This window comes from Podarcis melisellensis, assembly GCF_964234715.1.
Source record: "Podarcis melisellensis genome assembly, chromosome: Z".
NCBI lineage: Eukaryota > Metazoa > Chordata > Lepidosauria > Squamata > Lacertidae > Podarcis > Podarcis melisellensis.
This window is the reverse complement of record NC_138547.1, coordinates 42,109,290-42,135,058: the sequence shown is the minus strand read 5'-3', so window position 1 is coordinate 42,135,058 and position 25,769 is coordinate 42,109,290. Positions and strand designations below refer to the sequence as shown.

General features: G+C 43.5%; 1 protein-coding gene and 1 long non-coding RNA gene across 8 annotated transcripts in view; one reads left to right on the top strand and one right to left on the bottom strand.

Annotated features, from left to right (window-relative positions):
- Positions 1–25,769, top strand: part of AFF2 (ALF transcription elongation factor 2) — a 408,154-nt gene that overhangs the window by 339,328 nt on the left and 43,057 nt on the right. The gene's annotated exons all lie outside the window — the stretch shown is intronic.
- Positions 5,242–25,769, bottom strand: LOC309362199. The gene is made up of 2 exons (XR_014164868.1): positions 25,715–25,769; positions 5,242–5,400 (listed from the first exon to the last, which is right to left on the bottom strand). It is a non-coding gene; the product is annotated as an uncharacterized lncRNA (long non-coding RNA).

Sequence of the window (25,769 nt, the reverse complement as noted above, 5' to 3'; positions counted from 1 at the left end):
TTCCAGGGCACTTGCGGGGGGTGGTATGGATGCATTTAAAACACAGCTGTTATTAAATTTATATTCTGCCATTCCCTCCAAAGGAACCTAGAGTGGCACATGGCCTTCCCCAAAGAATTCTGGGAACCTTAGTTTGTTAAGGATACTGGGAATTGTTGTTCTGCTGTGGAGTAAACTACATTCCCCAGGAATCTTTGGAGGAAGCCATACGCTTTAAATGTTTGTTAAATGTGCACTAAGTGTACAATGTGAGATGTGACTTGGGCACGCCTAATCAGGACATTGCCCTGTGAAAGCGTGTTCTCCCTAACCAGAGAGCACGGGTTGCGGTTGGGGAAACATGCCACCTTGCCATGACTAGGCAGATTCGAGGAAAAAACCCAAGCCTGCTAAAGGGTTAATATTGGGTTGCTGGGGAGTTCTGTATGTTGCAAAATCCAGAGGAGGGGTTAGAGTCTATAAATATAGGGAGCCAGGGGTTGGACTTCCTCTTGGCCGTTTGCTTTCGGATCACCCGCCCTCCCTCCCTTTAATAGGAGGTTTTTTCCTGATCGCTTGACCTTGCTATGCCTGTCATGGTGTCGTCTGCCTTGGTGCGGGGGCACAGTAGGAATTTTGCCATTGGCTGATTGGCTGGTGCCATTGGTTTTCGCCTACTGCGTAGCAAATCATCACAACTTGTAAGGTTGGCGGTTAGGCATTGGTTAAGGTGGTTCTTGGAGGGGTAAGTGCCTACCCCTCCAAATGATGTGAAGGGAATTCCGTTAAAGGAATCCAGGGGCTTGCCATTCTTTTCGTCCTTGTCCCTGGCATCGGACTTGGGCCGTGCAAGCCCCAAAGGAACATGAGGGTGAGTAGTGAGGGACTGATGCCCAGCTTCATTTGCTCACCCAATACTTGTTTCCCACTAAGGCTTCCGCTGGTGTCCGGAATGCCTCTGGCTTCCGCTGGTGTCCGGAATGTCAGCTCTGTCCCTGAGGGCATGGACAGATAGTCATAACCAATGCCTAAGCAACCACTCACAGATTTTGTATGTGAATAAAGTTGTGGCCAAAATTATGCCAAAAACCCAAACAAAAATTGATGTGTGAAGTGTGAATTATTGGGGGGTGGCAACTGTGGGACTCAACACGCAACTGCTATTCAGAGATACATGTGGGGACCTGCAACAAAGTGATGTGCAGGGCTTCTGCTCAAGTGTCCAGCCACTGCAGTCCAATCCCCTCTCCCTTCCCTAGTATTCCATTTCCTGATCCCCAGCAGTCAGGAACCCGGGTCCTCTCCCCCAGGTTATCATGAGTCTGCTGGTACAGTAGAGGCTGGTGCCCTTTGGGACTGATTGGGCAGAGGGAAGAGTACCTATGTTAGGTGGAGCTAAGTAACTATCCGCATCCTCCTTAGTGGGACTTAGTTCTAAGCAAACTACATGTTTGTTTGCTTCCATCCACCTCTCTCTTAGACACAGTGATAGGGATTCCAACCAGGTAAGAGCTGGCTCAAGTTCTGGGTTCTAAGCAGGGAAGGGGCACTACACCACATCACGAAAACCCTGTAGTGCATGAGTGGGCTTTGCCCCACAAGCGTGTAAAGACTTGAAATGGAAATAGAGGGAACAATACTGCCCCAATACATAGAAGCTTTGTTTACTTATCGCTGCTGAAATTTGAACATCTGCTTCTCCATAGTATATCATGCCCCCATTAGGGTTGGTTAGATCTTGCCAATGTTTGCATCTGGGACTCCTTTGCATAGCGGCTTTGGGATATATGGTTGATTTGGGGCTAATATGAAGTCAGTCTCCTTTCTTCCTCTCTCTCTCTCTCTTTCTTTCTTTCCTTCCTTCCTTTCTTTCTTAATGTAGGCAATAAAAAAAAGTTTCTGGTTTCTCTTCTGCTCCTATTTCTCTTCAAAGAACCGTGTTGCTTTATTAAAGATCTAGGAAATGAAATTCTGGCAATGTTACACTCAATCAATTGACTCTGGGCAGATGAAAAGTAATACCGCTGGCTTTAATGCCATTAGGAGACCTGATATTGTGGGCTCCTTTTAAGGTCGCAGCATAGCAGCAAGGCTGCAGACTTGATGTGGCGGTATCCTTCTGCAGCGTCAATGTAATCACGCCACGGGAGCGACACTGCCACAATGTGTTATGGATGCAGGAAGCAGAGAGCTAATGCACTGTGACCCACTTGGGAGCATTGCTGTGCAGATTCACCTTCCTTTTTCCTTTACTATTTTCCCCTCCGGTTCCATGGATGCTGCAGAATAAGCTGAGGGAAGCAAGTTGCAAGTGGGCACCTCAGTTTCTGATTCACAGATATAAAACATGGCTTTGTGACTGGAACTACACACCCAGCAATGAGCTCTGGGTTTAAGAGCAGGGAAGAAGGAGAAATTTGATTCAGTTTGCATCAAAAGGCAGAATCACCTAATTTTACACTTTTCAAAACAATACATGAGCCCAAAACATAGGTATCCTTTTGAAGTTCGCACTGCTCCAAATTTTGCAATGCAGTTTTGCAGCCAAGTAACATGTGCAAAAACATATATACTGGGGTAAATCATCCATAAAATGCATATATTACTGAAAATAGCATACAGAAATGCATTATATAAGAGAAAATCACTTTGTAAGCATATCTCTACAAATATATGTATTATGAGAAGTTCACACTAAAATGATATTTTTTAGGCAAATTGATGTGGAAATGTGAAGAACCAAACTTAAGACTAGATACATGAGGAGAACCTGTAAGAAACCAAAAATAGCAGATTCTGCCACCCCTGTATGGGACCCCAAGTCTTCTGCAAACTACTGTAATGCTGGAGTCTGGAAATGAGTGGTGGAAATTCATTGGGAAACAAAGCAGCAGATCTCCCATCCCCCCCCCATAAAAAATATTTCCACTATTCACATACCTTCTTCCATGGATCATTATGTTTTTATTTGGGATAGGGAGGTTGCAGCATACAAGGCGAAATTTCAAGGGCTCATGTTGGCAAAATAAGACCAATACCAAATATGAAAACATCAACTTGCTCTGGAGATAAGCCGATTGTGTTATATACTGTGCACGGGGGGAGGGGGTGTTTCATTAAATCATGACTTTCTAGCAAATGACATCCCAAAAGATATTTATCAAAGCAAGAAAGCACTAGAAAGGTGTGCCCTGCATTCACTTTAATATTTCTCCTTTTCTTCTGACATTTTTCTAGCCTAGAGATCTAATTCCATTAAATATGTACATTTTTTGACTGGAAGACTTCTTCATGTATCTTTCAGATGAATCTTAAAAGTACATAAGGTCTGTAGGGCATCTTTTTTAAAGTGCAAATGAGGCCCACAGTAGAATATTGTCTTCTGAGCCTTTTCAATTTATTTATATTCCTGCAGTGTTTTACCTTTTTCTGACTGTGATAATGATGTGGAGGAAGAGAGAGTCCAATGCACCTTCCACAGAGCCCTGTCAAACAACGTTAGTCTTATTTAATGCATGAGACATAGAGGAACTTAACTCTGACCGATTTCCGTTTTCATCGGCTTTATTAGCAGTTGTCATGTTGGGTAACTTTCCGTTTTCCACTTGTATAGAAGTGCTCTTAATAATTAGGCGTTCCATTGTTCAATATGCTTCTTTATTAGAACGTACTATGTTGGAGGAAAAGGCTATCAATTGCTATTAACCCCGAAGGCTATGGTTTCCCCCATTAGTTTGTATTGAATTTGTTATATTAAGTTTATATACCGTCCTACATCCAAGGATCTCAGGGCAGTTTGCAGTATAAAAAACACAAAAATACACAGCATAGTAACAAACAAAAACAATACCACACACACACACACACAGAGAGAGAGAGAGAGAGAGAGAGAGAGAGAGAGAGAGAGAGAGAGAGAGAGAGTTTAAAAGGCCATAGAACCTTTAATTGTCCAAATGCCTGTGAGAAGAGGACTGTTTTTGCCTGGTGTCTAAAGATATGTAACAGAGGTGCTAGGTGAGCTTCGCAGGGGAAAGCATTCCACAAGCAGGGAGCTACCACAGAAAAGGCCCATTCTCATGTTTCCACCTTATGGACCTCTCATGGAGGAGGCATGTGAAGAAGGGTCTCAGATGATGACTGCAGTGTCCAGGTCAGTTCACATGGGGAGAGGTGGTCCTTGAGGTATTGCAGTCCTGAGCCATTTCAAGGCTCTGTGGGTCAAAGCCAGCACTTTGAATTGGGCCCAGAAACTGGTTGGCTATATATAACTCTTCAAACCTTTGGGGCTCACAAAACCCTACCTGTACCTCCCTCTTGTAAATGAATAATGCATTTGGCTGCATAAATACTGATGCTTAGCTCTGTATATCAGAAATAGAGAGAAAGAGTCATATATGGTCTTTCAGTATTCAACCTGTTCAGCATGTTGAACAAGTATTGCCCTTCTAGCAAAGTTAACTTCTGAAACTCACTTCCATAAGACGTGTCAATTACCACTGAATTACAGTCCTAACCATGGGTTGTATCTGGACTTCCACTTTCCAAGTTTCTCTGGGGGAATGCGATGGGTAATTAGAGCAAAAGTCAATCGGCTTTTCTGCTGATTTGATGTTTGCTCCAATTCAGTGGACGGCAAACAGAAAACTACACAGACCCATTCTTTTGAGGCACAGGACAAGCAGGAGCAGGGCTTCTTCTTTTTTCAGCCAGAACTCACCAGAACTCAGTTCCAGCATCTCTCAGAAGGGCACCATTGCCATTCTAAGAAAACAAGGAAGGCATTCGTGGTGAGTTCCAGTACCACTTTTTCTAGAAAAATAGCACTGAGTGAAAGTGTGGACAAGGTTGATTAATTTCAGTGGGTCGACTCTGAGTAAAGTTTAGACCACATTCACACCATACATTTAAAGCACTGTGACACCACTTTAAAGAAATATGGCTTCCCTAAAAGGCTTCTGGGAGCTGTAGTTTATTAAGAGTGCTGAGTGCTATTAGGAAAAAAACCCATTCCCCTCCCAGGGCTACAATTCTCAGAGTTTCCTGTGCAGAGGGATTGATTATTAAACCACTCTGTGAACTGTAGGTCTGGGAGAGAAATTTGGGTCCCTTAACAACTCTCAGCTGCCTTAAATGTTTGGTGTAAATGTGGCCTAAGAGAGCAACAGTTTAACAGGAAACTGAGGAAGTGTAGTGGACTGAAACCCTGGAGGCAAAATAGATAAGCAAACAACTGAACAAATAAAGAAGACTTACTTCACTAGCTTGAGGAATGTTAAGCTTTGGTAGTTTGTTGTTTGAGCTGGGTCCAGTGGTCTTTCCTTCCAGTGGAATCCTAAAGGGTTGGTTTCCATAAACGCCTTCAATTTCTATAGGCATCTTCAGTTCTGGCATTGGGAAAGTGCATCTGGCCATCTGTTGCTGCTGGACAGAGATACTATCAGAGCTGTATGGACAACACAGTAAGATACATAAAAGTAAAGGGACCCCTGACCATTAGGTCCAGTCGTGGCCAACTCTGGGGTTGCGGCGCTCATCTCGCTTTATTGGCCGAGGGAGCCGGCGTACAGCTTCCGGGTCATGTAGCCAGCATGACTAAGCCGCTTCTGGCGAACCAGAGCAACACACGGAAACACCGTTTACCTTCCCGCCGGAGCAGTTCCTTTTTATCTACTTGCACATGACGTGCTTTCAAACTGCTAGGTTGGCAGGAGCAGGGACCAAGCAACGGGAGCTCACCCCGTCGCGGGGATTCGAAGCACGACCTTCTGATCGGCAAGTCCTAGGCTCTGTGGTTTAACCCTCAGCACCACCCGCATCCCTAGTTAGATACATAGCTTTGTACAAAATCATGTTGCCCTTAAAGTTCCAGCAGAAAATTCTGAGTTGAAATATTCCTTTTTCCCAAGAAGGACGTGGATGGGAGCAGTGTGAAGGACACCTAGGTTCTGCTCAGAGTACGCATAACAACACCTAACAATTCTCAATTCCTTTACAAACTCTGGCTCCCAGAATCCTTTGGGGGAAACCACTGCTGTTTAAAGTGGTGTCATAGTGCTTTAAATATATGGTGCAAATATGGCCCTAGTTGGATACAACGTCTTGCCAACTCAGAAGCACATACATATGTAAGCATCTCATTTTATTTGTATGGCACTTCATAGTTCAGGCCATGCTCATGGGAGCTTACAACATGAAAAAATACGTAATTACAACATAACATAAGTAGCCATACATAATGAATAAAACATCAAAATAAAATAAAATACACGACCAAACTGAACAATTTCCACATAAATCATAATAAGATCTAAAATACAGATACAAAAAAAATATATCCCCCACCCAACAAAACCCCCTAAACAATACCATATCCCAACCCAAGAGTCAAGGGGGGCGGATTACAATCCAAATTATTAATTATTAAATTTCAAACGGACTTCCCATATTCTGGACCTCTGCAGGAATCATCTCACACAATTATGTTTTCTGCCTTTTTCTTGTTCTCGTATTTTCTTAAACTCTCAAAATTCTTAGTCCCTGGTTCATCTGTTCTCATCGTGTTAAACAGCCATGTATCCTTTGATCTGCTGAGTACAGTTTGAATATATGTAGCAATGAAGATATAAATCATTTGGCGATTGATCAGCTTTCCTGGGGATCACTCAAACCCTGCCCTCCGGGTCCTGGAGGGGGGCTGCTAGATGCCCGTTTTGCACGCTCTCTCATCCATAATGAAGAAAAACATGCAAACAGATGCACTGTATATTGTGGGATATTTCCCAAATTATTGTCTCAGATTGTTGTACAATCAGCCAACAAATGTTTCCCACTCCCTCTAAAAAGGGAGGAATTTGCTCTTTTTTTGTCCTTCGTCAGAGCTAGCAAACGCCATCTTAGCTGCTCCTTTACCTTTTGTCAAGTCTGATTAAAACTGCACAGCTGAATAATTAAAAGCAAATGTAGATATAAAGTACGTACCAATTGCCTCCGTAAATCAAAACACCAATGATGAGAATCTCTTTGAAGTCCAAACTTAAACACCAATGACTGTGCAGTTCTGCAGATTGTTTCCTTTTTCTCCTTCAGTCCTGAATACGCCTGTTTTATGCTGAATCTTATTAATTTTTAAGAAACAGGTGTCCCTGCGTGTAGGAGTGGCTCTGGAGAGTGCCAGCCGTACCTTGCTCTTAGACCCAGCGCCCCTGCCGCTCTCACCTTGATGCAAGCCGACAGATCATGGACGATCCACGGGTCTGTGAAACAGTCCTCCCCCACCCTGTGGAGTCTACCAGGGCTAATTACCCCCAAATCAGCCCCGAATTACTGGCACGGCTGGGGTCCGTCCCACAGCAGGAAAGCTGGAAGTCCACACCAAATATTTAAAGCACATGGTGACTGTCACACACAAAAACTGCCTGGGAGCTGTCATTTTTGTTAAAGTGGACCTTTGCTCAGCAACCTACATCTGACAATGGCCAGTCAGATTCCTCCTTGAAGCCCACAAGCAACAGGCCTTCCCCTCTGACTCCTGAAACCAGGTCCAGCCTGAGATATATTGCCACTGCAGGTGAAACACCACCTCTCATTCAGATCCTCTGATATGAGCAGCAGGTGTGATGGAAGATCCCAGATTGAGATGCAATTCCCAGAATTCTTTGGAGGGAGCCATATGCTTTAAATGGATGGCATGGGTTGTGTTTCAGCAGTTGCTAGAGTGAAGCAGTGGTGAAAGGTTGCTGCTTTCAAGCTCTGCTAGTGGGCCTCTAGGAGGCCCCTGACTGACCATCATCAGAAGCTGGTTGTTGAGGAGAGTGAATTCTTAGTCTGATCCAACAGGCTTCCACTGGGTCTGCCACACAAAAAATTGTGAGTTGTGTTCTTTGGCTAGGACTATGGGCTACAAAAATAGAATTGCTGTTTAATCTATAGCATGTTTAGGTGTGTCTGGTGTGTCTTGATTTTGCTGGCTGGCTTTCTAAAATGTTTTTATAAGATTATTGATTCCTAGGTGGCTTTTTTAAAAAAAGTTTTTAACATGCGCTTGTGTTTTGGTGGTCATTTTTATACATGTGGACCACTTTGGGAAGAGAAGAAATCTGTTGATCTTTGTGAAATCTGTCAGTGGGGTAGTATTCAGAAAACTGGCTTTCAGTTGTTAGGAAGCTGCTGTAAACTGAGTTAGACCATTGGTGGATAAGGCCATGTACTTTCCACTTTGTCTGATAGAGGCTCCTTGTGGGTCTCAAGCAGGTCTATTCCACAATGCCTGCTCTTGCTTTATTATTGCTATCATTATTGGGAGCTCTCCTTGGTAGGGCTTAGCCCTGAGGTTCCAGATTGTGCAAAATGCTGGACCTAGACTGCTGATGGGGATAGATGATTGCCAGCACATAACTCTAGTGCTCAAAAGCTTGCACCGGCTGCTCATACGATACTGGGAGAGTTTCAAGGATCTTGTGTTAATTTGCAAGGCCCTTAACTTATATCCCTGACAGACCAATGATGTCTTGGGCAGGAGTCAATTGTTGGTGGTTTCCCATAGCTAAGGTGCACAGCTAAATATCCACAATGCATTCAGTACTGTGGGCTTGATTTTATAGAACTTGCTTCCAGCTAAAGACAAACAGGACATCTCCCTGTTAAACTTCAAGTGCCTTGAATGCTTTAAAAAATGCTGCAGGCATTTTAAATGAAATCTGATGTTATAAACCAGTTTTTATTTCCATTGTATTGTGATTCTTATACACGGCTTGAAGACGGTTGTAGCTAAGTGGTATATAAATGGTTCGGGAAAGAGGGGGAATTAGTAGTGGTAGTAGGGTTGCCACCCATCCCTCGAAAAATATGGCCATCCTTTGTTTGGAGAAAAATGTCCCCTGTCATGTTAGGACTTCAAACAGGAATCCCTTTTTCACGTATTTGAGCTCATCCGCCTCTTCATCCTCAAAATTGCATGAAGATAGTGGGTCCAGTGGGAGAAGTGTTTCAGTGACCACATGCATAGATATAATCCTGCTGGGGAAAAAATGTAGTTTTCAACCTTAGAAGCCTGTGTGTGGCCACTGAGCTTACATTCGCAAAGTCAACATGTAAAGAGAAGTTATGATGATCCGTTGTTCCTTAAGATGCATTCTTAGTTTAAAGAAAAGGCAGGTAAGAGGAGGCAGGACAGAGAAGTATAATAGTATGCCCAATGGGGAGATAGTGGATAGAGAGAAGTTTGTTCCCTCTCTGAGATATTGGAAATTGGGGGGGGGGCATCCAATGAAGCGACATTTCCAAAATATAGTCTGACAGACAAGAGAAAGCACACAGTGCATAGCTAAAATATGGAATTCACTCCCATAAGAGGTAGTGATGGCTACCAACTTGGATAGCTTTAAAAGAGAATTAGCCTTATTCTCCATGAATTTGTCTATCAACATAATAACCCTCCACTGCCATATGTGGAATGGATTCGTCAAATGTGTTGTCAATTAGATTTGAAATCTTACTGGATAGTAATGAGATCCTTGTTCACATGTTGACATTTGAGTTGTAAACCACCTTGAATACAGCAGTGTAGAAATAGAGAGAGTAAAAATTCAAATTCCCTGGTCACTGTGTGAACTGCACCCTGCAGCACTGTTTAAAGACCATGTACATGCATTGCAAATAAGAATACAAGCAGCTGCTCCCTGTTGTCTGGTGGATGTGCACTACAGGCAACACTTATGCACAATGTCTATTCAATAAGGCACAACAGATAGATATGTGGTGGCCCTTGTTGGGAAGTCACCCACAGGGGCCTAATTGGCCTTCCAATACCTTCTTGAGCTAGACCATGACTTAGTTGGCTAGCTCCAGGTTTTAGGGGGGTCTTCTGCATAGTGCCTTTTGGGGGGGGTTGCTTTCCTACATTAGTGGAACTTCCTCCCCATCCACATGGACTTACGAGGCAGCAACAAGCATTAGCATCAGTGTAAGAACTTCCGTTTCCCACAATTACCGGTACCTTGATACAACTTCATTCTTTGGATATGTTGGGAACTTTAAATGGTGACTCCCAGACCCAGCACATAAGGAGGATCCCTGGGCAGACATCAGTAGTGGCCCCTACTGGCATTCTGGGGCTACAGCATATTGGTCTATATCTTAGAACTGCCTCTTCCCACCGAGTTATGCTAAGGCAGTGCTTAGAAGGACTAGGTTCAGGTTGAGAACAAATTAAATCAGGCTGTTAGGAGGCTTTAGGATGTCCCATAAGAAAGGGAAAGATCACTGGAACTGGTCCACAGGTAGCATTTACTCCAGATGCTTACACAACATAGGAATGAATGAAGGAATCTGCCTTATAGAGAGTCAGACCATTGGTCCACCTAGTTCTGTACAGATAATGCAGAATGGCAGTGACTCTCAAAGGTTTCAGGCTGGAGTCTCACAGCCCTACTTGGAGGTGCCATTGAAGCTTTAACCTGGCACTTTCTGTGTGCAAGGCAGATGCTCTGCCGCTGAACTTCATCCCTTTGTCTAATATCCCTGGCGATACAGATTCAAATATCCTTGGCGATATACAGTACTGTAAGTGGGGTTTAGTTCTGTGTACATGCAGTGTAGACGTGAAGGTCAGGGAAGGTGGTGGGGGAAGCAGTTGTTAGCTCCTTTGCACAATAGTCCTCATCCAGAACAGATTCCCAGATGGAAATAACAACCTGAGTGAGAAGCAATTTCTTACTTCACTCGTAAGGCAGCCTGCGGCTCAATCCTCTCAAGCAAAAATGTGGCTTTAAAGCTTTCAGCATTCCCCGTTACATTGGATAATTGTCATATCCTTGTTTTTCTTTTGTCAGTAGTTCTGCCATCGATAACAGCCTGAGGGGAGGGAGGAAATGTAGGGTTCCTGCAAAATTATCCTTGGGAAAAATAGCCAGAATGTCAATGAGAGTGTTTTGGTTGCGAAAAGGGTGAGCAGGTGTCTTAGGAGCCCCAGATGAGCTGTGTCCAGGCTTGTACAAACAACCTCCAAATCATGCTTGTTTGTTATTCACACAGAGTTTTAAACAGCCTTAATTCTGCCATTCCCAGAATTCAGATGGCGCACAATGGCCCATAATGAACAGCACCTGTGCTTACCTCAATTACTATACAAATCTGAACACAGCAGCAGAAAAAAGGCACTTTTTAAACCAATGATAGATTCCAGTGCGCCTTTCATAATTGGATTCAAAAGCTTCAGATTTCATTTTGCAACTTGTTCATAAAACGAGGGGGGTGTCTGGCACTGATTCAAAAGAACGACTTCGCACCAGAGAAACTGCAGAACCAGCCAACTGCTGGTAACTAAGCAGCCAAATTTTTAATCTGAGGAATTTAGGCACAGCCAGCTTCCCTCCTTTTGCTCTCTCGCTCCCTAGTCTTTGCTATAGTTATTATTATTTCACTAATTGAATTTCTGTTAAAGCATGGGGTATAATTTAACATCCTGAATTTATGATACAATAGTGTGCTTTTTTCCTTGGTAATAAATGCATTATTACTGTCACTTTTAATGGAGTTGTGTGTATTCCCTTTGCAATTGTCCCTGATACAGCTGCTGCATCAATGTTGTGTGTAGACAATTGAATTAATTGGAGACAGGGTCATTAACTCGACCTGAATACCTCTGATTGCTTCTGTAAATAAGGTTAGAGAGCAAATGGCTAATCTTTGTTGTCATTATGGATTCTTTTTTCACATTCTCACACTGCCTAGTATATTAAAAATCATTTCGCTAAGCAGCTTTCAGGTTGTTGGTGTATTTACTGTATTTCCTTGCATATCGCATAGTAAAAAAAGGGGGAGGGATACTGGAGGGAGACCTGCGATGAATTTAGAATTATAAAAACCACCAGACCAACAAATTAATAAGCCAGAATGAATAAGTGGGGTGGGTGAGAAATAAATAAAATCAACAAACAAAACTTTATTTGCAAATGGTGTGTCAACACTGCTTCACCTCCAGTCAGATTCGGGCTGGATTCAAGTGAAATAAATTATTATTATTATTATGGTGTTGGTGAACATTTGGAAACTCAATTTCAGTTGTCCCTTCTCAATCTCCTGATGATGTCATGGGGGGGGTGAGCTTCCACCTAATGGCTTCCAAACCACCACTACCCTACTTTTTATCCAACTTACTCAGGCAAGTTTTCATGGAGATAAGCACACAAATTCAACCGTCTGGGCCTCAAACCTAAGGCTTAGATGCTGCCACTAGTAAATGTGACTGTCATTGACCCTGGGATGGTTAGGAAAAGATTGTCTCTGTCACTCTTGCCGGTGCAAATATGTTGAAGGAGTGTTGATGGAGCAGTGTCACATTTATCATAACCGATCAGCCTCCACCAAAGTTGCCCATTGGTAGTTAGTTCCTGGGCAGCAGACTGAGCAGGCGCAAAGGCCGTCTGGTCCCAGCCATCCCCACCATAGCAAAGATGCAAATCATGGTAAACATTTCTCAGTCTGCAATGATCCCCATAAAATAACACATGGACATTTTACACAAGGCTGTTCTATTTGGGGTAAGTGGTTGCCTTGCATCCAAGTCGATATGCTTGGGATAGAACTGCACAAAGCAAGGACAGGGCTAACTCAGTTGACATCTTTTACTCCAAGCAACTAACTGTTTTCACATGGTTTTGACTCCTGATAGAGCGCTGCTGGAGTCCATAAGAGAGAGGGAGGGAGGGAGGGAGGGAGGGAGGGAGGGAGGGAGGGAGGGAGGGAGCTTTGTCGTGAGGAGTGCAGCCAACTTCGTATTCAGAATTTGTCAACATGGTCGTGGCACAGCAACATGCTGAAAAAGCCCATTGAGTTTCCACTATAATCTTATATGGCCCTGGTAATTATGCCTGCCATAGGAACAAGTTGTTATCCCATAGAGCTAGTGTTTTCTTTCTTCCCTCCCTCCTTCCTTTTCTTTCTTTTATGTTAAAACTCCTCAGGAGCTCTATCCCATACAAATGAGTCATACGGAAGATTTAGATGAGTCACGCACTGTGCTCTTTTGCAAATACTTCTTGACAGCAGGCTACAATAAACCAAGAAAACAGCTATAAAAATGGAAATAAAAATATCTCTGCAAAGTAAGGGTTGCCAACCAACCAGGAAGCAAAAAAATGAAACAAAGCAACATGGCTAGGCCTTTTTGTTTGTGGGTCACTTTCCTAGATAAATAGGCCAAGGTTAGTCCCTCCCACAGTCTGTGGCCCTCCAGGTGTTATTGAACTTCAAATTGGAAGTTGTCCAACAGCATCGGGGGGGGGGGAGGTCAAAGGGTTGTATCCCAGCTTAGTGTGATTCTGCTGTAAGTGTAGAGTAGGTTTGGGGAACCTAAGGCCCAGGGGCCAGTCGTGGTATCTTTTTGGCCCTTGGGACTCTCCCTAGGCTGACCCCACTCTTTAAACCAGACCTACCAGTTCTGCTCTGCACCCACATCTTGTGCTTTTCCCTGGGCGGAATGTCCTTTGACTGTGAGATGTCCATCTTGGTTGCCAGGCTAGGGAGAGGTGAGTGTGTATGGAGACCTAACTTTTGAGTAGCTTACTGTGAAAAGAAGGTAAAAACCGGTTGCTGCTGTGTGTAGACCATTTTTCGGTAAACACAGAGCTTGTTGACATGTAAAATTTATTTATTTTTAAATTGCAGGCATGCAGCCCCATACCCACTTTCCCCATAAAGATCCATCACCATGCTGTGAGTTTCCCGATAACCACCCACCACTTGACAGAATTGGCTGACACCTGTGTGGAGCTGGGGCAGCTGACACTTCAGAAAGTTTTACTATCATGGTGTAGTGCTTAGAGTGTTAAACAATGACCTGAGAAACCAGGGTTCAAGTTCCCACTTACATATGAAGCTCACTGAATGACTTTGTGTCTGTTACCGCCTCTTAGCCTAAGCTACTTCACAAGGTGGTTGTGAGAAAAGAGAACATGGGTGGCGCTGTGGGTTAAACCACAGAGCCTAGGACTTGCCAATCAGAAGGTTGGCGGTTCAAATCCCCACGATGGGGTGATCTCCCGTTGCTCTGCCCCAGCTCCTGCCCATCTAGCAGTTCAAAAGCAAGCTAGTGCAAGTAGATAAATAGGTACCGCTGTGGCAGGAAGGTAAACGGCGTTTCTGTGTGCTCTGGTTTCCATCACAGTGTTCTGTTGCACCAGAAGCAGTTTAGTCCTGCTGGCCACAAGACCCAGAAAGCTGTCTGTGAACAAACACTGGCTCCCCCGGCCTGAGCTGAGATGAGCGCTGCACCCGATAGTCGCCTTTGACTGGACTTAACCATACAGGGGTCCTTTACCTTTTTACCTTTACCTGTGAGGGGAAAATATACAGCGCCTTGATATCCTTTGAATAAAGGTGGAATATAAATGCATTTTAGGAGGTTGGGACAGAAGCCTTGTGAAACTTCCTGTCCTCAGCAACAATTAAAAAGAGATCAGATTTACTTCATTTTATTGCAACAGGCCAGATCAAAACAGAAATAAAATTAAGCATGAGTGAGTTCCTGAATGCACACAAAAAAGCTTTTTTTTGTACGACTCTCATTCTGTAGGACATAAGCGTCCATAACACCTAACTATGCAATGCCCAATCTGCGGTTTTTCAGCAGGCAGCCTGCTCCCCCCCCCCCAAACTGGGGACTTGCTATGGCAATGGTTGACAGCAATGGCAGGGTGAAGGGAAACTGGCTAGAAGGCAAGGTCATCAATCAGATAGATTTACACTATTTCTTTTACTGTCATTCAGAGCAGCAGGCATTGTGAATTTGGTTTTAAAGAGCCGAGCCTTTTGACTTCCAGGATTCTGATGGCAAAGATTTAAGATGTCAGCCTTATACATGACACTGATAACATCAGGCAAGCGATGGGAGCAGATCTTTGTAAAATCTGTCATTTCCTCTCCACTCCAACACAGCTGTTTATTAATAGTCATTTTCTGATTTATCGTGAATGCTGAGAGGGGTTCTGAAATCCATTTATCTTCAGCAGAAACACCCTCTTGTGTTTTGAATGTCATAATTAGCAAGAAATTTGAAGTTGGGATGAGGGGTTGACTCTGCCTCTTGCATAAAAACCTTTGAGGCAATATTTAATCCAAAATGGATTAAAAGCTATTTCTTTTGGTCAGGTAGTTTCTTGTATCCGTGGAAAGCCACCTCTTTTCAAACTAGCACATAGTGTAATAATGAACAGAAGCCATTATTGTAATGCAGAGAGAACATGCTAAGTTTCCCATATGGGAATTTATTTATTTAAAACGGGGAGTTAGTTAAAAAAGAGAGTTTTTTGTGTTGGACAGTTGCATTGTTTTTATAGCTTGGGACACTGTTTGTCCATTTACTTAGATTATCTTTTCATCTTGCCTTTCTGTACCAAAATGCTTGTTACAAAATGCTTACAAATGACACTTGTTCCACTGGTTCCCTTTACCACTCACTCACCTGAGCCAGTAGGACACGGAGGTTAAAATATGGTGGTTAGAGCTACTAGTATGGTGGTGTCCTGTGGACATTGCAGGACTCACATCAAGCTCAGCCAATATGGCCACTGAAGTCAGAGATGATGGCAGTCCCAACTTCTGAAGGGCTGTAGTTGGTTACCACTGGGTTAAATTGTTGAACTAGGATTTGGGACACTCCGGTTCCAGTCCCCAGTCAGTGGCAAGGCTCATTGGGGATATCTGGATAGCCATTTTATCTTACCCTAACTTAGCACATATTATCGTTGTGAAACCATGAATGCTGCCTTGAACTCCTTTGGAGGAAATGTTGGGTACATGTGTAATAAAAAAGCACATAAAAAGAGGGAAATGCCCTGTTAAATCCTACTGTTGCATTTACTTTGATCAGGGATGGGGAATTTCAAGTGCGGCCCTTTAATTTTCCTTTTCTGGTCCTCAGAAATCTCCCCAGACCACACCTCTGAATGGTCCTGCTTTGGATCCTCCGTAAATGTTTTGACCTGGCTGGAAAGTGTAGTTAGACTCTGATAATGAGTCTTGCTTGCCTGGATGCAGGGTGTGTGTGGGTGGGTGTAAACTTGCTTCCTGTGCAAAATTAAAATTTGCATGCATTGCTCTGCCCACTTTTGCCTCTGGCCGCACCTACATATGGCATGTGGCCCAATGCAGCCCATGGTTTGCAAAATTTAGCCCGTCTCTGACTTGGGTAGTAAAGTTCAGTCCAGCAGCTGAGAAAGTTGAAGGTTTCTGTCTTTGTGGCCTTCTCTTTTAAAAACATTCTTTAAAATATTTTCAATAACTCAGAATGTACACGAAGAATGGGAGTGGGTTTTTTGTTAAAAATAGAAGCATTAATGAAGATGAATAAGCAGTGCAAACAAGCAGCATATTAAAATAAAGACAAAGCAACGAATAAGACAGATGCAGCAATTATCTTTATCAGTTCAACTCTCATGTAGAATTTTAGCTCAGTGGCTCTTAAGAGAGAAGTTTTTGTTGTGAATTTTTTTTTAAAAAGACATGCGATTATCATTCTAATAGTTTATATTTAAAGACTATTACTCAATGAACTTATTATCTTGTAGTTTTGTGTGTTTTGCTTGGAACTTGAATTATAAGTGAGTTTGGGGTAATATGACGGCTTCCCAGGTTTTCCTTAGCTATTCTGTAATAATAGGGGGTTCTGGAGATTTCCTGTGTTGCCCTACACACAACCTAGCTGTTATGAGCAAGCTTATCACCATCATTAAATCATCCTATTCAGTTTCTGTTTTTAAATAGTTTGCAAGAAGTTAGTAGCCTGTGATACATTGTATGATGGAAACTTCATTCCAGATAGAGAGATAGATATGGGGAGCAAGTCCAAAAGATACGGATGAAATCCTTGAATACTTGGCACCTTCTACATAAATCTCAGCTTGGAAGATAAATTTTGCTCAGCCTGCATGGAGTGACATCAGACAGTCTTTGTCCTTTCGGAAAAGACTAGTCACATTTTTATCAACCAGGGTGTCAAAGCTAGATCAGTTTAATCAGTAGGTAGTGTGCCCACACGCAACAGGGATGCAACATGTGGAAGCAAATAATTGCACATAGGCTGAGATGGGTTTTAAATGGCCACAGTTTGTTGATTGCAGCATCACAGGGTTTGGTGTTGCATCAGGTAAGGGTCCAGATATCAAACAGCCCATCTACTTCCCAATGTCACCAAACAGGTCTGAGTGCTGGGATATTAATCAGTGCTGCCTGTCTCTGCTTATCTTGACTCTGGATGCAACCCATTGTTTGCTTTGTATAATAAGTATATTTACTTTAAATACATTAATGAATTAATTATCTGCCATTTATCCAATAAAAAACTGAACTTTCTTTACTTGGTTGGTAGCCCCAGTGCCAAGTGACATTCTTGATCATTGCAGCACTAGTCCTTTACATACGTACCTGAAAGTAAGTCCTACTGAACTAAACAGTGCTTCCTTCTGAGTAGGCAATGCCTGCCATTGCACTGTGAATATATTTGCAATGTGAAGATCCGGCACCGTTTGTTCTCAAAATTAATAATTGCCAGTAATACAGTAGTTATTTATTGTAACTACTCTGCTTCATCTTTAAAGTGGTTTATTAAAATATTAAGGGTAAATGATGTGTTGAAAATAATGTAATAACAGTCTCAGCAGTGAGCGGGGGGGGGCGGGGACACAACCAATGCATGAATTGCACATTTGTTCATCATTTATGGTGCAGAAAAATAAGCCATGCTCATGACAGCTCTGTAATCATTTAAGAAATGTCTGGAAATGAATCTGTAACTTTAATACAGGGGTACCTCGGGCTACATACACTTCAGGTTACATACGCTTCAGGTTACAGACTCCACTAACCCAGAAATGGTACCTCTGGTTAAGAACTTTGCTTCAGGATGAAAACAGAAATCATGCAGTGGCACAGCAGCAGTGGGAGGCCCCATTAGCTACAGTGGTGCTTCAGGTTAAGAACAGTTTCAGGTTAAGAACAGACCTCCAGAACTAATTAAATTCTTAACCCAAGGTACCACTGTACATGAAGCAAAAGTGGAGGCTTGAACGTGCAAAGCAGATGGCTTGTTTCCTCAAACTACTGAACTGGGGGAGGGAGTGCTCTTGATGGCTATGGAGTGTTTGATAATAATAATAATTTTTAATTTATACCCCGCCCTCCCCAGCCAAGGCCGGGCTCAGAGCGGCTTACAAGCAATAATAAAAACAAGATGAATGATTACAACTTAAAAACAAAAATAAAATACAACATTAAAATAATGGAACATTAAATATTAAAATGTAGCCTCATCGCAGGAGGAGAAGGAAAAGAAAAAAGAAAGAGAGGGAGGGAATCAAATTGGCTCAAAGCCAAAGGCCAGGTGGAACAACTCTGTCTTACAGGCCCTGCGGAAAGAAATCAGATCCTGCAGGGCCCTGGTCTCATGAGGCAGAGCGTTCCACCAGGTCAGAGCCAGAGTTGAAAAGGCCCTGTCTCTGGTTGAAGCCAATCTAGCTTCCTTAGGGCCTGGGACCACTAGGGTGTTATTTATGGACCTTGAGGCTCTCCGTGGGGCATACTGGGAGAGGCGGTCCCGTAGGTACGAGGGTCCTAGGCCGTGAAGGGCTTTAAAGTTCAAAAGCAGCACCTTAAATCTGACCCTGTACTCCACTGGGAGCCAGTGCAGCTTGAAAAGCACTGGGTGAATATGCTCCCATGGCAGAGACCCCGTGAGGAGCCTTGCTGCTGCATTCTGCACCCGCTGGAGTTTCTGGGACAGCTTCAAGGGCAGCACCGCATAGAGCGAATTACAGTAGTCAAGCCTGGAGATGACCGTTGCATGGATCACTGTGGCCAGATTGGGGCGGGAAAGGTAAGGGACCAACTGCTTGATGCGGCGAAGGTGGAAAAAAGTCGCCTTGGCTGTTGCTGTAACTTGCGCCTCCATGGAAAGGGAGGCGTCAAGAATTACACCCAAACTCTTAACAGAAGGCAATGGCACTAATTGGGCCCCCGCAAGAGAAGGGAGTTGGTCCCTCATCCCCATGCCATCCCGACCTAGCCATAGGACCTCTGTCTTCGAAGGATTTAGTTTCAATCGGCTCCCACGAAACCATCCAGCCACAGCTTCCAAGCATCTGGTCAGTGTGTTCGGGGCCGAGTCTGTGTGGCCATACATCAGCAGATAGAGCTGAGTGTCATCAGCATATTGGTGACAGCCCAGCCCAAAGCTCCGGAAAATCTGGGCAAGGGGGCGCATAAAGATGTTAAAAAGCATCGGGGAGAGAATTGCGCCCTGCGGCACTCCACACACCAAGGAGTGGCGCACCGACATTTCCCTCCCTAGTGCCACCCTCTGTCCCCGACCAGAGGTAAAAGAGCACGACCAGTTACGGGCTATGCCCTGTATCCCCACGTCTGCAAGGCGGTGGTCCAGAAGATCATGATCAACCATGTCAAAGGCTGCTGACAAATCTAAAAGGATCAGCAGTCCTGACCCGCCTCGATTCAGTTGTGTACGGAGATCATCTGTTAGGGCAACCAGAGCCGTCTCCGTCCCAAAACCAGGACGGAAACTGGACTGAAATGGATCTAATGCTGATGTTTCCTCCAGAAACCTACCAAGCTGTTCAGCAACCGCTCTCTCAATTACCTTACCCAGGTATGGAAGATTTGAAACTGGGCGGTAATTGGATAGATCTAAAGGATCTAATGAAGTTTTCTTTAAGAGTGGACACACCACTGCTTCCTTCAGTTCCCCTGGGAATGTCCCCGTGTCAAGGGACAAATTGATAATTTCAACCAGGGGGGTCCGCACAACATCTGGACACTCCCTAATCAGCCAAGACGGGCACGGATCAAGGAGGCAGGTGGTGGGCCTACCAACTTGGAGGAATCTATCCACATCAGTAGGGAGTATCCGATCGAAACGGTCCAACGCTGGACCTGAAGTCAGTCAAGGGGCCTCCAGTTCAGTCACTGTATCTAAATTGGCAGGGAGGTCACGGCGGAGCAACAGGACTTTCTCCGCTAAAAAGCTCGCGAATGCCTCACAGCTGTGGGTCGAATTTGTGCTGATTTACTGATTTACTGATCCAACAGTAAATAAAAGATCTAGCACAGAGAAGCAGATAGCCGTAGTGCAACAGGAGATTTTGTGGAGTGGAGGAGGCCACAGGTTCACTCTCCATTTTTGCTAGCAATGCTGGGAAGGGCCTATCGGTGAAACCTTGACGAGCTCCTGCTGATCCAAGGAAACAAGAGTGGGCTAGATGGGCCAGTGCTCTGACTCCTATAAGGCAGCTTCACTTGTTTATATCTGATTGACTTAAGGTGCACATGAAATGAGGGGAAAACAGGCCTTTTTATGGACATGATCTCCAAGGCCTTTAGTCCCCATTTTAACCTTTCCTCATAGGGGAGTTGCTACACCCCCTTGATCATTTTGGATGCCTTTTCCTGTATCTCTTCCAGATCTGCAATATCGCTTTTTGAGGTGCATTGACAGAAAGTGATATGAGAGGTCAGGGGTCGCCACTGTGGTGTCCTTCAGATGTTGGACTCTAACTCCCAGCAGTGTGATCAATGGTCAGGGATAAGAGGAGTCACAGTCTAACAGCAAGATCTGTGGAGCGTTGTGAGCCCTTGCTTCTCATTCTCAAATTGTAAAGGTAAATGAAACCATATATCCTAAAGTCTCCATTTACCTTCATTACAAGGAAACCAAACTCTAGTTAGGCTCAGGCATCTCTGGAGTCTCTCACTGCTTGGAGATTGGGGTGCACATGACTCTGTTAAAGAGAAAACAGCACTTCCATCAGTCAATCTTCTGTCCCTTGATCTTTGTAGGAAACCATTTCAAGCACACGGCCAAACCCTAGTGTCCAGGTGAAGGTTCAACCCAACTTGTTCTTTTTCTTTCTTTCTTTTTAACCTGTAATCTCTCCATTTCAGTTCATCTTTCAAAATAAGGATCCCCTTCCCCTGCACCAGTACCTCATTCTGTTTATTTCTGCTTTTCCCAGAATCAGTCATGCATCTGTCCATATGCAAGATGCCCTTTATCTTTCATTTTGCACTAACATTGCAGATAAAAGGGTTTTCTCATCTTGGCTGGTGATAAAGCAGGAGCTACTCTTACGTTGAACCTAAGTGACAAAAAGGGAGTGCTTCAGCCTTAAAGTGTACCATTTAAGGGCTAAGAGTTCTTCATTGCAGAATTGCAAGATATATCAAGTCAGTTTTGTTACCTAAGACGAAAAAGCAAACAGGACCCCATTGCATTTTGTACGGACAAAAGGAGGAGGGGGGTATTTTGAGCAAACCAGTAATCTTTCAGAAGTTGATTTTTCAATGCTATTTGGCATATAAGTAGTTTTCTTGGAATTATTTTTGGATTGGAAAGAAATTAAGGCCATGCTGGGTTTGTTTCTATTATTTTGGTCTTTTCTTTGTCAAGCGATTAAAGGCTCAGGCCGCTCTATACATACATTTCCTAGCGTGCTTGCTTCTGCCTTGGCAATTGGTGCTGCCCTAGTCCAGGAATGTGCTGTGGCTACTGACACAAGGTTTAGCTTTTCATTGTCATTTTTAACAACCTGCACAATAAACAGATCTTCCATAGATCCAGGTGTGGCTGTAAACATGCCAAACTGCATAAGCAGAATTCTGGACTGGTTTCATCTCCATGTAGCGTTGGGGAAGCCCTCTGCCAAAAAGCCCACCTGAATCTCTGAGCTGTCCTGTAGAGCTGTTGTCAGTCTGCAAAGATGACACAAGCCTGTGGAGAACCTTGCAATAGTCTGAGATGTGCAGGTGGATTGTTCTTCTTAAAAACAAGAAAACTTCTCCTCCAACCCTGTTCAGTAAGAACCCTGTTCTGAATGCAGAGTAAGCCAAGAGCATCCTTTAATTCTTTTCAGCCCTGCATTCAGGCTGCATTCCCTTCTGGGGGGTTCACATGTTAATGGAGGGCAAGCCCAAAAGCCAAATAAGGTGGAGCAAATCATGTTGATTTTATCTTTGCACAGTAATCTACTTTCTTCACACACTTGATCTCTATCCTCCACCTTTGCAAGCAAGTCCTTATCAGAGGTCCAATGACACATTCCAGCCGGGGGGGGGGGGAAACACTCAAGGAGAATGTGGCAAGGGGAAAGTCCCAAGGGCCATTTAGAATGGGGGCTTGGAGGATTGCATTTGGCCCCCAGCCCTCAGGTGTTCAATGCCTTATATCTAGGAGCAAAGAACACATGGCTTGTTGTATGACAGCTTCCTGTGTTCCTAATGGGAGCCCCTGTGGCAGCCATCCCACTATGAATATATCTTAGAGGAAAAAATGTTGTCTATATATTCTATCGGAAGTACTTTAAGGTGGACTACAAGGCTGCTGCACTCACAGCCCATTCAGGGTGTATATGGTAAACAGTGTTGTGTTTGCTTCAGTGTTGGAAGACCCAGTTAAGCTGAGTGTTGGAAGACTCAGGACAAATGAACAAAAAGCATTGCTTCACAAAGCAGATACAGTAGTTAAACTGTGCAGTTCACTCCCACAAGAGGGAATGGTGGTCACCATCTTGGATGGCTTTAAATTTATAGAATATAAGGCTGTAAGTCACTACTAAGCCTGGTGACTGTTCTTACTTCACAGCTGGTGACATTATGCTTCATTCGCTGGAGAGTGCCGATGCACTTGTTGTCCTGCTTATAGGTATCCCATAGGCATTGGGCACAGGGTGGGCCACTGGCCTGACCCATTAGGCTCTTCTTATGTTCATACGTAGGTCCTCTTCCCCTTCAAGTTTAGAGATGAGCAGACCATGATAAAGCTTTCACATCCAGGCAGTCAAGTTAAAACCACAACAGCATTACTCAGATTTCAGCCCACTGCAGGGAATATCGCCAAGCAGATGCTGGGATCATAGGTGGGTGGAACATACAGATAACTGTTTCTAAATTGGATTTAATGATGAGAATGCAGATCTTATATGACAGAGATGGGAGACCTTTGACCTTCCAGATGTTGCTGGACTTGAACTCCATCAGCACCCAGCCAACATGGCCAGTGGTCAAGGATAATGGGAAAGGGATTAGTGGTGGGGAAGGGAGCAATGGAGCCTAATTCTTTAAAAAAAAAAGACTTCCAAATTATTTTTGGTGATAATTTGATATTGGGGACATGTGTTTCCCATGAGATATGCTGAATAGGCAAAAAGGCATAATATCAAATGACCTCACTTCTCTGACGCTTTGCTGGCTCAGCTTCGCATACTTAAAATCAGCCATCAGGCACTCTCTCCTTCTTCCCTCTCATTCAGGCAGATGGATACAGAAGTGTGAATTATTACCTCTTGTGAAAGTCAGAAATTCTATTTGTATGCTTTTATAAGGCTAAAGTCAGTTTTACTAGAGTGCCAAGCACACAAACTTTTTCATGCTCCACATGTGGGTCATGTTCATCATTACAATGGAAAGTGGTATGTCCCTCTAGAGGTATCCCTTGCATTTTAATGAGTATTTTGCTTGTGCTTAATGAAAGAGGCTCCTTATTTATTTATCAACCAGCTATGTCCTTGGACTCAAAGCTGTTCTCATCTTAGGAGGATGGGTCACATAATAATATTCTACCTAATAGCTAGTAGCCAACAAAAGCCTGTGCAGATAAAAATGTTTAGTTCTGCTTCCTGAAGATGCATGAAGGGAAGATAGTTTCTCCTGCCTTGGTGCATGGATAGCTCCCTTAAGAGAATGCTGCATCTTCATTCGTAAAAATAAATAAATCAGGTTGGGTCATAAAAATGGAGGTGGCTTCTTCTATTCAATGGGACCAAGCCATTTATTGGTTTTGGGCCTTGGAAATCACAGGTGTTTCCAAACTTTGGGGACCTGTCAGAACATTTGTGACAACTGGGGAAACTTCTATAGGCATCACACCCACCAGCAAGCAACAAGTGCAGCTTTTTTTTTGAGGAAGGACATCTTCTTTGTAGATAGACGGTCCCAGGTCCAATCCCCCGAGGGTACTACATATTCTCTCTTTCTGTTGTAAACAAATTTCATTATTCTCAAAAAATCTAACACATATCAAATTGGAATACAGTGATCCCATCCTATTACAGCCCACCCAAAAATATAGGCAATGCATATAAGGGCAATAATAGTGTGTACCATATGTTGCAAGAAAATAATGATAGCATTTGTGTAAAGCAAAGTCCCGGAAGAATGAGTATTTATGGCACCAAGAAAGTAAAGTAAGATTTGGGAGGAAAACAAAGGGCACTAAGGTATGTAGGCATTCAAAATTCTTGCATAGTGTGATGGCAGACAGGCACCGCTTTCTCAACCCTGCAGAAAGCAAAATCTGTTGCACTGGAAATCCAGATCTTTACCCTGAATCTATAACTTGTAGCACAGGGTGGGGAAAGAAACATGGGATAAGTGTTGCAATTTGAAACAGAGAGGCCTTAAAATGTTTTATTTTAGTACTGTGTTTTACAAAGGCACAAGTGAATAACTAGCTTCAGATGAAGACTCCCCAGGGCATCTCTACAGAATTGTAATGTACCTATTGCTCTTTCTGTACAACCCTGGCTGCAGTGTGCGGGAGACGGGGGGGTGGGGTGGAATAAACCATAGCATTAGTTAAAATAATTTTTTACAATGTTTACATGCAAATATTAGAGCTGCCTAATGTCCTTCATCTGAGCATAAATTATGAATGTGTGGCTCAAAAAAAATAATAATTGAGGACTGCACATTTCTATTGGTAAATTATTTAAACAATTGCTGTTTGTTTCTGGAAGCCGCATTCTAACAGGTTTGGACATGTGACAATAAATTACATTTTATTGGGCTACTTGCTCATAATCCCTGCATCCTACTTAGCTTAAAAACCTCAGAGACCAATTGAAAAATTACAGCATGCAAATACTCATCCCCATTGATTCTGTAGTAGCCTCCTTTTATTTGAATGGGAGTACGCAGGAGATGGAGATTGATGATTGAAAGTCTAATCTTCTAGGTTTATAGAATAGGCCAAGAATGGGTTTGGGCCCATTATTGCTTGAACAGAATGACAGAGTTATGGTTTCTCCATGGCTTTCCCCCATATTTTTTTAGTAACATGAAATCACAAGGAATGATCCAGTGTGGTGTAGTGGTTAAAGAAGGCTTCCTCAACCTCGGCCCTCCAGATGTTTTGAGACTACAATTCCCATCATCCCTGACCACTGGTCCTGCTAGCTAGGGATCATGGGAGTTGTAGGCCAAAAACATCTGGAGGGCCGAGTTTGAGGAAGCCTGGCTTAGAGTGTCAGACTTGGACCTGGGAGACCTAGGTTCAAATCTCCACTCAGCCGTGAAGCTTACTGGGTGACCTTGAGGGCCCAGTCAATGCCTCTCAGCCTAACACTACTTCACTGAGTTGTTGTGGGGATTGAGAAGGCGGGAGAACTTAGTGCACCTTCTTATCCCAGATTCTATCTGCATTGAATGTTAAGTCATCCAACTCATTTTCATTGTTGGATGTAATCAGCTTGCATACATGTTTAGTTCTTACTGTTTATATTTTTTTTGGGGGGGGTCTTTTTAATTGCTTATTGTTTCATGGGAAGCAATTCAAAAGCAAAGTAAATAAATATGGGTTGGTGAGCTAGTTGGATAAAGGCAAAGTTGACTTCCTGGAATCATTTCTGTTGAAACTCTCTTTTCCGAGTCAGAGCTGAATGAGAAATTCACGTACCTTTAAAATCAACCAGAGCAGAAGTAGTGACAACCTGGTGTCTCCTCAGAAACGT